Source organism: Myxocyprinus asiaticus, chromosome 35, assembly GCF_019703515.2.
Source record: "Myxocyprinus asiaticus isolate MX2 ecotype Aquarium Trade chromosome 35, UBuf_Myxa_2, whole genome shotgun sequence".
In the NCBI taxonomy this organism is placed as follows: Eukaryota; Metazoa; Chordata; class Actinopteri; order Cypriniformes; family Catostomidae; genus Myxocyprinus; species Myxocyprinus asiaticus.
This window is the reverse complement of record NC_059378.1, coordinates 12,194,136-12,211,357: the sequence shown is the minus strand read 5'-3', so window position 1 is coordinate 12,211,357 and position 17,222 is coordinate 12,194,136. Positions and strand designations below refer to the sequence as shown.

The window sequence follows — 17,222 nt, the reverse complement described above, 5'->3', positions numbered from 1 at the left end:
GTGTCCCTCTTGCCACAATGCTGTACTATCCGCTGAAATGGCCGGGACCTTGTCTCGGCTCCTCAACACAAAACCTGAATGAGTGGTTGCGAGCCAGCTCCCTTTATAACCGTATGTCCGGGGGAGTGGCATGCAAATTCCACTCGCCAATTCTCATTGGCCTTTTCTCAAAGATTAGAGGTGTTTGGGGCTCCCAAGAGTGACCCCTAGTGTCACTACATCGACACAACGTCTCGTTCCCTCCATCAGGGAACGGAGGTTACAACAGTAACCGAGACATTCTGTCTGTGCCGACCTGTCTTTACAGCCAGACTGTGCTCACTCACACGGTACTTCGTAAGGAGCTTCCTGTGATGGTAGTCTTTAATTTTGGTCAGATATGATGCCAATTTATATTCTGTCTAATTTTTGGGAAATAAGTTAATTTGTTAATTTCTTTGAGTTTGCTGTGCCAATGATGAATATATTTTTCTAGGGCTTTGTTTTGAATTAGTTTTAGTTTTGCCTGCCTGAATTGAGTTGATATATTCAGCTGATGTTTGTCCACTAAATACTGTAAAGGATCACTCTCTGGGTGTGCTGCTCTGTGTGTAAATGCACAGTGATGGTGATATTCTGGGGAAGAGTCTGACAGGTGGAACCAAAATTTACTTGCTCTCTTTTGAATGTCAGTCAAAAGAGGGAATCAGACCAGTTCTGCCCGACAGCCCAAGTTAGAAGCACTTCTGTGAACTCCCAGGATATTTTTACAGAATTCAAGGTGGAAAATTTCAGCTGGACTTTTGTCCCAGGATTCATTATTCAGTTTATGTTTTGAGCCCCAGATATTGCTGCCATACATATGTATGGGCTTGATGACACTGTCAAACAATTTCAGCCACAGTTTAGTTGGGAGATTAAATTTAAATAGTGATTTTCTTATACTATACAGGTCTTTTATTGTCAAGGCAAATTGTCCAGAAGCCGAGATATTCAGACCTAAATAATTGTAACTGGTAACATTTTTAAGAATTGTTCCCCCAAGTGCAAAAACATATTTTTTTGTCTTGAAGACGATTTTTTATTTTGAAAAATTATCACTTTTGACTTGTCCATGTTAATTGGTAATGCCCAATTACTTAAGTAATTTTATAGAATTGAGAGGCTTTCACATAATCCCTCTTCAGTAGGTGATAGCAGCAACAGGTCGTCAGCTTATAGAAGACTTTTAATTTCTCTGTCCTCTAGTGTGAGTCCAGGGCTACATGAGTTTTGAAGCATTGTGGCCAATTCATTGATATACATATTAAATGAAGTTGGGCTTAGGCTGCAGCATTGACAAACTCCCTTTATTCTGGCTGAAATAATCAGTTTGTCTGTTGTTTATTTTAATACAGCATTTGTTGTCTTTGTACATATACTTTATTAAATCATAAACCTTTCCTCCTAACCCACTCTGAATCATTTTTAGGGACAATCCATCATGCCAAACCGAATCAAAGGCTTTTTTTTTTTTTTTTAAATCAATAAAACAGCCCAATACTTTTCCTTGTTTTGTTTGGTGGATATGTTTGAGTATAAGTGTGTGCAGTGTGTATATATGATCAGTTGTTCTCTGTTTTGACATGAATCCAATTTGACAGTTGTGTAAAGTCTTGTTTTTTTTTTTTTTTTGGAGATATTGGGTTAATCTGTCATTTTTAATGCAACAGAATAGATTTCCAAGGTTGCTGCTCACTGAAATGCCCCTGTAGTTGTTCGGGTTAAATTTGTTGCCTTGTTTGAAGATTGGAATGATTTGATTTTCTTTCCAATTCTCATGAAACTGTCCTGATTTTAAGAGCAAACTGAATAATTTGAGAATGGCCTCATTCAGTTTGGGGTTGCCATGTTTCAACATCTCATTGCATATTCCATCTGAGCCACAAGATTTTTTATTTTTGAGTTCCTTCAGTGTTCAGGGGTTGTCCAAATGATTTAATTGACTGGCAAATCAGGTTCTCAATGTGGAAAGAGGAAGCGGGGACCGGGTGAACAATCCACGTCAGACATTTAATAAACACTTTTCAGTGTATTACAAAACAAAAACACACACTGCTTTTCAGCCAGCTACGTATAAACATAAAGACACACATGCACACGTAGGGCTGTCAGTTGGGCAGAAAAACTACATTCGAAGTTTTACCTTAAATATTTTCAAAATTAGAATAATATTCAAATTTTAAAGTCAGCTGATTCTTAAACTGACGTTGTTTCCTTAGTCCACAAGAGGCGCATTAAATACATAAACCATACATCACCATTATATTATTGCAAAGAACATTTCTGGCTGTTAAAAAAAGAGCATTCCATTTTCAACTAATGTGCATAAAATAAATAAATAAAAAGTTATAATTGGTCCATATTCTCAAATGTTAAGAAAAAAAATAAAATGAGAGGGGGAAACACTTCAATAGGCAGTCAACATGGTGTTACACTGGCACTGATGCCACAGTATATACTACCCCAGACTCGAGCTTCATAATAACAGCAAAATACCACATTGTTTTTTATTCATTACAGTTGTAAGTAGGGTAGCATATTCCCAGATAGCAGAGGTATTCGGCTGAACTCGGCGGTGAAGCGGCTCAGACTATGAGCCCAGGCCATGGGCTGTTCAATCAGACGGAACACAACAGAATGGAACAGAACATGAGAATCTCGAGACACACATTTCCAAGTTGAACATCTTTCCTGACAAAGCATTTAAAAAACTCACTAATTAATCTGAGAAATGCTTATGAGAGAGCAAGACGCAATAGCCAAGTACCTCCACCAATTGTAAGAGGCTGCTCACAACGAACGGTTTTGCAACCATCTATTTGATTTTCTATGTAAACTACGCTAGACGAACGTCTTAGTTTTACTTTGTTTTTGTTTTTTCAGCGTCTCGAGCTGGAGCTCTGTTTTTTTTAGATGCTGTTTCTAATTAAAAATAACTTTAAAAAGCATCTTGAGACACCTGCTTTCTGTTAAACTCTATTTGTTGTGCTGTGTCTACCCTTTTTTAGCGCAAGAATGTGATCGATCTGAAGTCGTCATCAGTGCTTGGCATACATCCAAAATTTGAATGCACAGTTTTAGCATTCAAGTGTGCATTTTTTTTGTTAAATTCGACGAATAATCGAATTTCTAATTTTAATTTGACAGCCCTACACAGACAGGCTTCTTGTGTCTCTCTCTCAAACTGCAGCTCTGGTTCCACCTTATCCTTCTCCCAGCTGGTTGCGATCATTCTCCCCCAGCCGTCCCTCATCGCTCGGCCACTCGGCAATTTTTTTGGGTGGGGTTTTGTTTATTTTGTGTATAAAGGTTTCCAAAATGCTCTGTCCAGGTGTTTGGTCACAGATGGGAATTTGCTCTCTCTCTCTCTCTCTCTCTCTCTCTCTCTCTCTCACTCACACACACAGTTTAATTGGTGCTACCTGAGGTAGGCCTTGGTGTAATTGTTATAGTAGAAAGTGCCTTGGTTGGCTGGTTTTAAAGCCTTTTATCTGTAATCTACCGATTGGGTATGCTTTTTTCTGCCAGCCGAGCAAATTGTTCAAACCCATCAGGTGCACGACGGGGGGAAAATAGAGCCAAAGAAGCATTTCAGCTCCGTAACAGCCAAATCACAAACCACGTCGGCAAGAACATCAAATTTAGTGAGATAACACAATGCATCTTTTAAGTTTACTCACACAAAAAAATTAAACAGATGTATTCTTCTGTCTGTGTGTGCGCATGCGTAAGTGTTTGTGTGTGTGTGTGTGTGTGTGTGTGTGTGTGTGTGTGTGTGTGTGTGTGTGTACGAGTGTGTGTTTGTGTGTTAAAAATGGATAACAGGGAATAGTATAATATATTTTCCGCAACTTAAACGTGTTTTATGTCCATTATACAAGAAAAAAGTATATATTATTTTAAGAAATTCAATTAATATTAAGGTATGTTGCGTAAAAGCCATTTAATCGTTCTCATTTGCTATGCGTGGGGCTAGCCCTTCATCCTCAATGTTAATCAACGGAGATCTGGAGAATGTCATGCGCATGTGCAACGAGCATTTAACGATGGCCTGAGGGGCTAGTTTGCTTTACCCCTGATCCAATCAAAAGCTTTGATCATATTTATATCAAGCTGTTGACATGAGCATCGGAAGTTACCTGGTGCAGAGTAGACCTGCTTAGTGAACTTCATTGGTAAGTTTTAAAAGCTATTTTCTTTCTAATGTGCTGCTGGTTGTATTAGTTAAACTGCCCCGTTCATTTCAATTAATTGTATGCCATTGCGCTGAGGTGTTGTGTTGTTGGTGCATTGGTTTGTATTAGATTTCATTACTGATAAATATTGGAAGTCTGTCATCATTTTGATTAGTTTTGTTATGCTGTTTATTCGAGTTCGTGAGATAATATGCACACCCTTTTCGAATTGCCTATTTGTGGTTTACCTTCATGTTTACTTGAGCTTTTTGACGTGGATGTGCACGTCTTAATTGTGTTTTTTGCTGATATTAAATCATTAGGAATGTTTGTGTGGCATCATGTTCAGAGGTTGCGCTAGAAAAAAGTATTTATTTGTCACTCTGTAAAATTTCTGTCATGGTCTATTTTTATCAGTTATACTTGTTTTCATTTGATAAGCACTACGGCATTGAGGGACATAGCATCTGCACATACATGAAAGTAGATAGGCTTTTATGATAGATTTTTTTGACTCCTCTTGTTTGAGTCCGGTGAAATCAATGAGTTGTAGTGTGAAACTTCTACCTGTCAATCAACCACTGTGCTAGAATTAGGTTTTTAAACTTTGCTGGGTAAAGCGAATACACACATGCACAAGTTCACAGAACTACATAGTCCCTGATGTGAACATCAAGTGTAACATTAGAGGCACATCTGTGACAGAATTTGGAATTATTTGTCAATGTTTCAAAGATCGGTCAAATAATTGATTGTTAAGTGATTGTTTATGTCCCACACTAAATAATGACCCTGAGACACCACTGATTTGTGTGTAGCCATTGTTATGTAATTCAGGGTTCCCGCAGATCCTTAAAAAGTCTTAAAATATCTTAAATTCAGTTTTCCAAAATGTAAGGTCATAAAAAGTATTAAATATCTTAAATGATACAACAAAAGTCTTATTTTTATTAAAATAGGTCTTAAATTTGGGGCGGAAAGACAAGAATAGTGATATGAACTAATGCGATTATCAAACTTCAAAAGAATATGATTTAAGTAAATAAATGCATGCGCTGCATCCTTCAAAGTGAAAACGTGGCAATGTTGTATTTTCTCCAAGCACGCGGGGGCTTGTGTGTGTTTTCAGCTGTTGTAGAGCAGTTCAAAATTAAGCCATATCAGAAATTTATGACAAACTATCACTACAGATCAACTGTCGATAATGATGATATAGTGTTGATGAAATATGAATGTTTACTTTTAATTGTTTATATTGTAATACATTGTAGATTATTCTAGGAGTACACATTTTATATCCCTTATTTGTTTGAATGAGCAGCTGGAAGCAGTGAAGCACAAGCATTTCAAAATAAGAGTCCCCTGTGTATTTCAAAATTTTAGTGTCTTTAAAGTTAAAAGTTCCACGCTATTAATCAAATCTGCCTCCCCAACCATAAAGTGCATCTGGAATTTAATTACATTTGGACTCTTGTAGCCTTTGTCTGCCCCTCTCCATCACAGAAAGAAAAGACTAAGAACATTTAATATATTCACATTATTGAATCAGCACAATCCAATATCGGTCAACCTCTAATTTGTATCTATTTATGTAATGGTATGTAAACCAATTTTAATGTGATATATATATATGTGTGTGTGTGTGTGTGTGTGTGTGTGTGTGTGTGGAAAACATGTCTTGAGTATTTAAAACTTGCATATAGCCAACCCTGTTTTACTGATAAGCAATGTTAAGGCCATGTTGAATGTGTGCCCCTGCCTGTTTAAGTTAGAGTCTGTGATACATGGTTCAGGTCTTGGAAAAGGTCTTAAAAAGTCTTACATTTGATTTTAAAAAATCTGCAGCAACCCTGTAATTTAGCAAAACATGATTTAGTCTGCAGTTGCAGTGAATGATTTCTGCATCGCTTTTGCAAACAGAGTCTGCCCAGTTTGATCAATATCTTGTTCAAAGCGGGTATATTTTTAATACAAAACAGTAATAAATGCCGCCACCCAGGGGACTTGGCGTAGCCTCTTATTCTGCATATGTACTTCCAAATAGACCCTCCTATTAGCCTTTCCAAAAAAGGCCTGGTAAGAAATGCATTAGTCTAGAGTAGTACATTTTAATACAGCGCTAAGGAGAAAATAAGAGGAACTTAATAGCTGGGGTTAATGTGAGTGTGATCCAAAACCAGTTGACAGATATGAAGACAGATAACTAGAAGTATACCATACATACTAAATATTCAAGGCTAAAATCCCACACCTCTGTTGTGTTCTCTTACTTTCTCTCTCTCTCTCTCTCTCTCTCTCTCTCTCTCTCTCTCTCTCTCTCTCTCTCTCTCTATCTCTCTGCTCTCTTTCTTGGAGAGCCATACCTTTCCTGCTAATAGGTTCACCATTGGAGTGGCTCTCCAGAAGTCACCCACCGAGGTGAAACGTCCAATTTGGCTGCTTCTGGTGGAAGCACTTTCCTTGCCATCATGTTGGCATTGTGGGATAGAGATGCTAGTTGTAGATTGGCAATTATTCGACAGGCACTGCCTCTGCAATTAGGACTTAGTGTGTGCATGAGTGTTTGCTGGTGTACAGTGTCCATGAGCACCATATCCTAGACACAGTGGAAGTAAATGAGTGCTAGGTTGTGGAGGATACAGCAGACTACTACAATGATCTGACATACTTTACTGGTACTGTGCAGCATCACTCCACTACTGTGATCTAGACACCTAAATCAACTATTTCAAATGCAAAAAAATTGTGTTCAAACATGCTCAATTTTTTTTCTGTTGTCTGTTGACTGCCTGCTTTCTCTGGGTGGTTATAACACAACATTAATTGTGGCAGGCAAATAGCATTGAGTTTTGTGAGTAAAGCCTGCATTACATTACGTAATATACTAGGCATCATGCATCATTTGTCGAGTTTTGTTGCCCCGTGCGCTTGATTTTCATTGGTTGCTTACCGCATGATTTCAGTTTATGTCGTGTAGCATCATACACTGCCAGATTTTCTCTGTAGTCATGGATAATCGGCTCAAAATTGTAAACTTGGTTGATATTCACAGACTAAATGTAATCAGAGTTGGAGGGTAAGAAATTGGAGTCGGTAACCATCAAACACTGTGCAATTTTACACAACTTTCCTGGATGCTGTAGATAAATGCATCTGCACAAGCAGGGCTCCAAGCACACCTTCAGTTGATTCTATTATATAGTGGTACATCTTTGTTTTGTTGTTCTGTGCTGTTTTGTAGTGTGATGTTTTTTTGGAATAATTTTTTTTTCTCCCCTTTTTCTCACCAATTTGGAATGCCCAATTCCCAATGTGCTCTAAGTCCTCGTTTTGGCGTAGTGACTCGCCTCAATCCGGGTGGCGGAGGACAAATCTCAGTTGCCTCTGCATCTGAGACCGTCAACCCATGCATCTTATCACGTGGCTTGTTGAGCGCATTACCGCAGAGACATAGTGTGTGTGGAGGCTTCATGCTATTCTCCGCGGCATCCACACACAACTCACCACGTGCCCCACCAAGAGCAAACCATATTATAGCGACCACGAGGAGGTTACGCCATGTGACTCTACCCTCCCTAGCAACCAGGCCAATTTGGTTGCTTAGGAGACCTGGCTGGAGTCACTCAGCATGCCCTGGATTCGAACTCACGACTCCAGGGGTGGTAGTCAGCGTCTTTACTCGCTGAGCTACCCTGGCCCCTGGATATTTTTTTTTTTTTTTTTTTTGTCCTTACTCTACACAGTTGCAAATGGACAGACGCAGTGGTGCTGAAAGCCCTTATATGGAGATGGTTTGGATGTGTTTTATGTAAATTACTAACTGTGGCTTCTTCATTTAGAATAAGCATTTATTAACATTACAACAAGGGTAAGAACAAATTCATGTTAGTACACAGCTGTTGTTAATGTAGAGGAAATTTTCCATGAGTACTTTTCCTGTGTGTATAAATATGCAAATTCCATGAAATTATTAGTGAATTACCCACTGACTTATTTTTTTATAAGGTGCTGCATTATTTCAGCACATTTAGCAACTGATTAAACTGTATGGTCTGTGGTTAGTTAAAAAGATGCTGGTAGTTGAATTTCCACGCACAGAAGTGGCTTAACTCTTTAGTGAATTTGCCCCTGTTAGTATACATTTTTGTGTAGTGCAGAGACTCTTTCTGTTCATTGTTTGGCACTCTGTTTATTTAAGGAACTACCTTTTTGCCGATTGTAAAGAGTGATTACACATTAGCTTGTATTATTAGCCAATAGCTGTTGCCAACCTCTGGATCACAGAACTTTAGTTTCCTGTGGCGGCATGTGTGTGTACTGTATACCCATCTGCATGTGTTTGTTTTAGTTCCAATTAAAAACATCAGTACTTTCGGCTCCTTAAGAATATAATCTCATATATATATAAGTACAGGAGGCATGGCAGATGGTGTGATAGAGGGTTACCGCCAGTGAACTGTCACTTAGGAACACCGATTTATAGTCAGCGAATCAACAATACACTTCAATTTAGCTTTCATAGAATTGCAAGAACGTTTTACCTTCTCCGTACTGGGATAATGTTCCTGTGATGAAAACACTTAAGACATGACATTTGTTTTTTATTATACAATGCAGCGCACAGGTAAATAAAAGTCATAGAGCCACAGCTGTGCTAAAACTGCACATCTGCTCTGCTGTAAGCCTGAGCTCCACAAACAGAGTAGAGAAACAGTGCCAAACTGCATTACGGCTATCAGTCAGTTGAGCTGGGCGCAGATTCAGGAGCTAAAATGAATTTGTGGTTGGTTGTCATTTTCAGGTGCTGCATTGTGGCGGACAGGGAAGAAAAAGACGATAAAGAGCTTTTGGTTTTTGGTTTTGGTTTGGTTTGGTTTGACAACTTTGGCAAGGAGGGCTTGACGGCTCTCTAGCATGTGGATTTTTATTCAAGGCAATTAATAGGTCACACTTTGAATTTGATCACACACACACACACGCACACACACACACACACATACATGTTGATGCAGCTATCATTATGAGGACCCTCCATAGACATAATGATTTTTATACTGTACAAACTATAGATTCTATCCCCTAACCCTACCCCTAAACCTAACCCTCACAAAAAAAAACTTTCTGCATTTTTAAATTTTCAATAAAACATCGTTTAGTATGTTTTTTTAAGCGATTTGAATTATGGGGACACTAGAAATGTCCTCATAAACCACATTTATAGTATAATACCCTTGTAATTACCAGTTTGTAAACTAAAAAAAAGTCCTCGTAAACCACTTAAACCTGCCCACACACACACACACACACACACACACACACACACACACACACACACACACACAGAGTACACACACATAGATATATATATATATATATATATATATATATATATATATATATATATATATATATATATACACACACACACACACACACACACACACACACACACACTCAGTGCAGTGATGTCATTAACAATATTTTTTTTTTTTTTTCCCCTGGAGTGGAAAGCTGCCCTATTTTCTTTGCTAATTTGGAATTTGATCACACCATCCTTCAAATTGTAAAGTTTCTGTTGTTTCAGTCACAGTTTTATGTGTAAAATGCCTACAGTTTAACACATTCAAGCATTCAATTACTAAATAAATCAAAGCACCAAGAGGCCATGCATTGCAGTCATTTTATGATGATTAAGGTTTGTGCATGACAGGTCACATGAAATGGTGAAAACTGCAATAATATAAAAGACACCAATGTTTAATGAATGATTATTTTTTAATATTTCAGTTATCACTATAAACAATTCTTCTATCAAGTAATATAGTTAATTGGCCTAACTGTAGCTGTTTATGGCTGCCAAGCAACATAGCAACTTTGTGCATTAATATAGAATTCAGTTGATGTGTTTTTTTGTTTTTTTTCTTTTAAATGTACAAGGCTCATCCAATCAGAATTTAGAGTGTGAACAGGGCAGTGGTCTCTGGTTTTACCGTTAAATTTGCTTATATCTTATACTGAAAGAAAAAGGGTGAAAGAAACAGTTTATACTCAACAGTAAACACTTTCACTTCATCTCCTGTTTTAACACAGATTCTATACTTCAGTGGCAGTGTAGCATTAAGGCCTATGAAGATTAACTGTGTCCAGGCATATCCCTATACAAATTAGATAGCAAAAGCCATTATCCAATGTCATCATGGCACTCCCAGCAGTTAAATTACAACCTTTCTGCTCCTGTTCATAGCCAAAGAACAAAAGTGAACCATTTTCATTACTGCCATTCTAGCTTTTTTTCTCTTTCACTTTTCTCTCTAGATAGCTTGAATAAGAACACGCCCCATTTATTAGATTCTTAGGTTGGATCACCCATAATTGCCCAAAGCATTAGTCATTGTATAAACATAAATTACATTAAACATCATGGACAATTTTGCTCTTATATTTCTGGAAATGCAAGCCTAAGCGTAGTTCTAGCAGGAAGATTTCGGGATTCATTCTGTCAGGCATCTCATCCAATCACAACACAGCCTCCACTTTATAAGGCCGCTCAGGTGTTCCTCATTGTTGCTTACTTCCATTGTTTTCACCCCCCTCCACCCCATCACCACAAGTTTAGGTCCCGTCCTCGGTGGGTGTAAGCTCTGCTTCCCTGCCGTCATTGCTTTCGGCAGGATCCGACGGTTCAAGCAAGTATCAGAGCGCTGAACCGAAGGACGGGGCTTATGCAAAATAAGATAAGTATTTCTACGTTCTCATTAATCCCAATAATCCCTTTCTGATAGAACTAGTCACTGCCTGAACAGACATTTTAGTGTTGGGGAGTAACTAACTAAAAGTACTGAAGCAACAATACTAACCCAACTTTATTTTTTTGTAGCGTGATAGAAATAGATAAATTATATTTATTATTAAAAAAAAAAATATTGCCCCTTTCACTGGAATTTCCATGCTGTTCTAGGTTGGTTAATGCTGGTTAATGCTGTTTTGGTGGACATATTCTAGCATACATGTTCACCATCAAAATGTAGCTGATGAAGCTGGTCGACCTGTGTGTTTTTTTCTGGTAATGCTGGTTAACCAAATAAGTCCACAATATATTATGAGGCCCTTTCTCACAGCAGGAACTAAAGCCTGTTTTAGGTACTTTTACTCGGAACTACTACTTTTTGTTACTTTGGCACATGAGGAACTATAGTTTTAGCTCCTAATCCAGGGTAGGTACTTTTGGGAGAAGAGGGACTGTGGGAGGTTCTGCAACCTGTGATTTGTCAAACACATATGATGCACAAAGCAATGAGAAACGCGAAGAGTTGGCAGCTGCCATGAGTAAACAAACTTGTATCTACTAGCCTGCTCCTCAGAGGATTGCGCAAAGTTTTCAATTCCAATAACGGAAATAACATAAAACAAACAAAGTAAAAAATAAAGTTATTTCTGGATTACTACCTAGAATTTTGTCCTGGGAAAATGGACATAACTAATAAGATGTTTATCACGACTGTTTAATTGAACTCTATTATAAAGTAAACCATCATGAAATCTAATTTACATGAGAAAAGTGTTACGAGAAAAGTGTTAAATGAACCAATAAGCAATGTTATCATGATTGACCTATGTTTAACCCCTAACTCTAACCATAAAGTCTAATCCCTTACCCAAACCCTAAACCTAACCATGATTGTAATGGTTTTAATGATAAATGATTTGAATCACTGATGTGTACCACAGAAGAAACAGAAATATCATGGTTTGGAAAGAGTTGTTATGATTTTAACCCTGATACAAACCCCATACCTAAATCTAACCCTAAAATGTAACCCTTACCCAAATCCTAAACCTCTTAACCATGATTTTAACAAATAAACTTTTGTGTACCATGGAAGAAAGAAAATATCAGGGTTGGGGAGCATATTACAGAATATTGACATACATCAGGCATTTGTATTGCATAGCCTAAATGAATATGTAATGAGTAACCAAATTTGTTCACAGTCGTTTCCTTTCTTAAAATAAAGCATTGCATAGGAGGCTAGCTTAATTTTGATGCCTGTATTGTTTATTGAATTAAAATTCTGTTTGTTGATTGGTTGGTCTATAAATCATACTTTTGCATATGAACCTATAGTAGTCATACAATATCTTATGATTTCGTCAATTTGCACAAATTATTATGAGCTGTTATAAGACTGTGTTGTTCAAAGTTGTTCTACTTTTTATTGTTAGCTTGTAGTGTAGCTAACTACTTTATCAAAAGGGTAGCTTGACTGCAGTTTATCTACTTTAAATTATAAGTGGCTTATTGTTTGGCAAGCTACAGATTCATAGTGGCTAATTAATTCTGTAGAAGTTAAATTTATAAATTTGCTCCTACTAAGTTTTATTTTTTCTTTACATTTATTCTTTATACAGTTTGTGTATTTGTTAATGAAAGTTTTAGTAGTTATTTTATGAACATCAATATTTAAGTACTCACATAATCTATTTATTTCTGTCCTTTTCTTTTGGTTCTTGGTTTGGCTTAGTAGAACAGAGAGCCTGTCTCACATATCCTGATGGTGCATTTCCTCCTCCCCACACTGAGACACTCTCTGCTCCTCTGTCATGCAAGCTTTCCCATCACACCATTCCATCTGCATCACTGTCACCGCTCTCTCCCTTCATCATTTCAGTTGGCAAACACACTTATACATTCATAGACCTCATACACACATTCAGTGGGTGAGTGAGTTATTAAAATGTTGGACAGGAGATACACTGATATTGGCCTCAATATGTTGATGTAATTGGCTCTGGGATTTAAATTCAGGACATCTCATCTTCATTGAGCTAGAAGATGACACATTGTACATTCCTGGCAAGCCAAAAACCACGTTTGGCATGTTCCTTTTGCTCTTATGACCTATGAACTTACATCTCATGTTTACTTTTGCCCAGTAAAACTCCTCATGAAATTTACCTTTGGAACATTGAGGCTGAATGGGAGGTTGTAGCAGTCCAACGTGTTTTGGCATACTCTGTTAGGAAGAGAGTCCAGTTGCCTGCATTCCATTTGATATTATTCAGGCAAGCATGTGCTCTCCTCTCCAGCTGTTCTTTTGGTTACGATGGATGGTATCATTACTCATGTCTCAATGCTCTCCCTGGCTTTTGGCATGGGTGCAGTGGGTATGCAAGGGTTACATAGGCGCTACAAGAGAACATGACCCGCCAAAGGGTGGGCATGGGGAAAGGGGTCCAATGCAGCAAAGTTGTTCTACTGGTCAGCTAGAATACTTAATCAACCTGTCCTATGCGTGGGTTTGTATGTCTGCTGGGCCTGTGGATCTCTCCATAAATTAATCATGTTACGGCTGTTCAACATAATTTATGTAACATATAATCTGTTACTCTATTAATCCTATTTGCCTGTGCATATGGTAATGATTATTTTATTGAAAAAAATTGGTGTTGCGAAGCGTGGATGAATTGCCAACAGCAAGCCTCATTAATTTACAATAATTAACAGACTCTAGATGAAATATTAACAGATAGTGATAACCAAAATCATAATACATGTAGAAAGACTGTAAATCCTATGCAGTTATTATCGCTAATTAAACTAAATTAAAACATTTTTTGTACATTTTGAAAAGGGAAAAACTGAAACTAAACTCAAATATATTTTTATGATTCCAAAGCTTACTAAAATTATAAAAAGTAATAATAAAAGTAATTTTCATTTATGACAGTATATTATACAATTTGAAACATTTGCCACACATTTTCGTTAAAACAGAAAATAACACTAGACAGCCCAGAAAACATATTTAAATGACATCAGTTACTGCATTAACATAGGCAGCTCTAATTTACTAAAAATAATCTGAAACTAGAAAACACTGATTAACTAAAACAAACAAAAACAAAACTCAAAAATTGAAAAGAAAATTGAAGTAGAACTAAATTCAAAATGTAAAACTATAATGACCCTGGTACATGCTTCATTTTAGCTGTGCAGTGGCCATTTCTGCAAGAACTTTGATAGATGACTCGCACAATTACACAGCAACTGTTTATAGTCTCATGTGAAATCCTCATTTGCTAGCTCATTTACCAACTCATGCTTTTTAAGGTAACACAAATTTCCCTCTCTCAATTCGCAGACATCAAAGTGATATGCTAAAATGATATTTGACCACTCTATCCCATTTTAAAAGGCAAGTGTCCACATGCATGCACGCATGCACGCACACACACACACACACACACACACACACACACACACACACACCACATACACACACTCACACTTCACCATCTGGTTTCATTTTCTTTAGAAGCCTTGCCCTCCTCCCTGGTGTATCTACAAACTGATAAACATGTGGTCGCTTCTCCTTAATTCTCTTCTCATTCACTCTGTTTGAAGTTGCTCTTCAAGCTCATTGAACATTCTCATTTGAGGTACAAAGAGACCTCCTCTTTGCGTTGCCCAATCTGCTTGCTTTTTTCACTGCTGGCCTTCAGGGGCAGAGGCGAACAAAAGAAGGTCCATAGGTTATTGTCCATTCTCCTTAACCTTGGGGAAATCGAGGGGTCCTGATCTACCAATGTGGAAACTTGTTTATCAGGAATATGGAAATAGCCATTTTCTAACCTTTTCTGGACCAAGGGCCTTACAGATGACTGTATCAGGGAAGAGGGTAATTCTACAAAACAGGTGCCATTTGTGTACAACTTAAACAATTATTTTCTCTCTCACTCTCTCTCTCTCTCTCTCTCTCTCTCTCTCTCTCTCTCTCTCTCTCTCTCTCTCATACACATTATGAGAAATGTTTTTTTTTGGCTTGTCCCCATCCCTGTGTTTCTGTCTCCCTGCTATATTAGCAAATATGCTTATATATATATATATAGATAGATAGATAGATAGATAGATAGATAGATAGATAGATAGATAGATAGATAGAAAGAAAATGGAGAAACAAACTATTTTGTCTTTAAACTCTTTACACTTTGTCTTTACACTTTAATTCAGATTATTTTGACTTTTTAGTTTTATGCTAAATTCCCATAAAACTGAATTGAGTAATCTTTAAATAATCTACATATTATAAATAAAGATTATAAATTAATAAAAATAAGCTAGATCTAAAAATGTCCAACAAATGAAATTGCCTTGAAACATTTGGGCTTTCATCTAGTATATATAAAATACATGTGAAACAATATATTAAACCTAATGAGATTAATTAACTTTTAAAACATGATTGATATGTTTGAAACAGGACAGTTTGCTAAATGGCAAAGCAAGTGTATTTGCTTTGCCATTAATTGAAATACATTTTTTTTTTCGACAAAGATAAGCATATTTAAATTAATGTAATATTTTATTGAAATCCTTGTATTTACAAAGAAAAATGATCTGCACTCCTTTTTTCAACTTTTTTTCATTTTATTTTTCACCAGTCAGTGGACACAGGACACCAACGTTTTGGACTCACGGCCTTCCTCAGTAGTGTGGCACTGTAACATTTTTCTTTTGTAATTGTAATTTGTAATAAAGGCCCATGGATCTTCGCAACCTATATTGGTAGAGTGCAGTGATTTTATTTTTATATTCTTTTTTTTTCACCTGCAATCCTAGTATTGCCAGAATTGTTTTGTTTTTTTGTGTATTCTCTCCATAGATATATATTTTTGTAGATTTTAGTTGACAATGTAATATCAAAAAGACTTGAAGAATAACTTGAAGTTGTGTCCCTAGGTTATGTTTCAGCCTTCAACTATGTGTTTCAACTATATGTTAACATCCTATTTTAGGGTACCAATTTTGAAATGTAAAAGCTATTATCGTAATTTTACCATATAGTAAACTACTGATAATTAAAAAGTGGATATTTGTAGAATATCAACAATGAATTATCTTTCTGAGAAGCACAAATATTGCAATGTCAAAGTAAAATGTAAAACTGTCCAGCATGTTACCGTCAACCCTGTTATCTTTCTAAAGGCATAATTATGCACCAATATATATTAAACCTATTAATTTAACTTGAGATGACATGATTTATTAACAATTTATTAACACCTTGATATCATTTACACATACAGTAGATTCATTTGGCAGACACTTTTATCCAATAGAGTGACCCAGGAGAGAAAAAGAAAGAGAGAGTGGAATGAATGTGGACGGTGAGGGAAGATCTTGCATGCTTAAGGTGGTGCACTTTTCTCTGTCCTTCTGAAGGGGATGGCAGTTAATTTGAGATTAAGCCCTGCTGCTTCATTATGGAAAACACAACTCTTTACTCAAGGCTAATGTTTTAAAGAGGGGCAAAAGTTCACGAGAGTGCACAGACCATTTATGTTTTGTACTGGCTGTTTAAGTATGCGTAGGTGTTTGTGTGTGTGTTTTCAGATAACAGGCTGGCATGCAGTGGTTTTCCCAGTTGAATATTACTCAAACTTTGAACTGAGTAAACACTGTAATCACCACTGACCAAAGTGCATTACGGGTATGAAGGCCATGAGCTGCACCGGTGCCCTTTGCAGGCTTGCGGTGAGCCTGGTTTAATCTTCCTAATGTCGAGGATGTTAAAGAATAGATAATGAATCCTCTGGGTGCTGATTCGGTGGAAATGAGCTTGACAATGTAGCTACTGTGTGTGTTAAATGAACACAAACAGAGCAGGACGTCCAGACTCTGGGTGTATAATTGACCACAGTGTGTGGGCATATAAATGTACTTCAAAAAGGCCCAAAAGATCAGCATAATGAGCGTAAAACCTGTGCTTTTTAGAGTGGCTAAATTTATTCTGAATAATAAGAGGGTGGATGTGTTATTAAAGGGAAAGTTCACACAACTATGAAATTCTGTCATACTTTTTTTTCACCCTCCAAACTTGTATATCTTCTTCATCCATGGAACACAAAGGGAGATGTTAGGCGGAATGACAGCCTCAGTCAAAATTCTCATTCATTCAAAGTTTTAAAAAATCCATCACTTTTCATTCAGAGTCGTATTTCTGGTTATAAAAGCTTGAATTTGGA

The 17,222-nt window shown here is 37.0% G+C and overlaps 1 protein-coding gene across 2 annotated transcripts in view; it reads left to right on the top strand.

Annotated features, from left to right (window-relative positions):
- cdh4 (cadherin 4, type 1, R-cadherin (retinal)) overlaps window positions 1-17,222 on the top strand; it is a 332,586-nt gene that overhangs the window by 153,591 nt on the left and 161,773 nt on the right. The window contains exon 1 of one of the 2 annotated variants that reach the window (XM_051672705.1): window positions 14,229-14,892. The exons of the other annotated variant lie outside the window; for it this stretch is intronic. The gene's annotated coding sequence lies outside the window, so the exon portion shown is untranslated. Of the gene's footprint in view, window positions 1-14,228; window positions 14,893-17,222 lie in introns of those variants that run through there. 2 annotated transcript variants of the gene reach the window in all.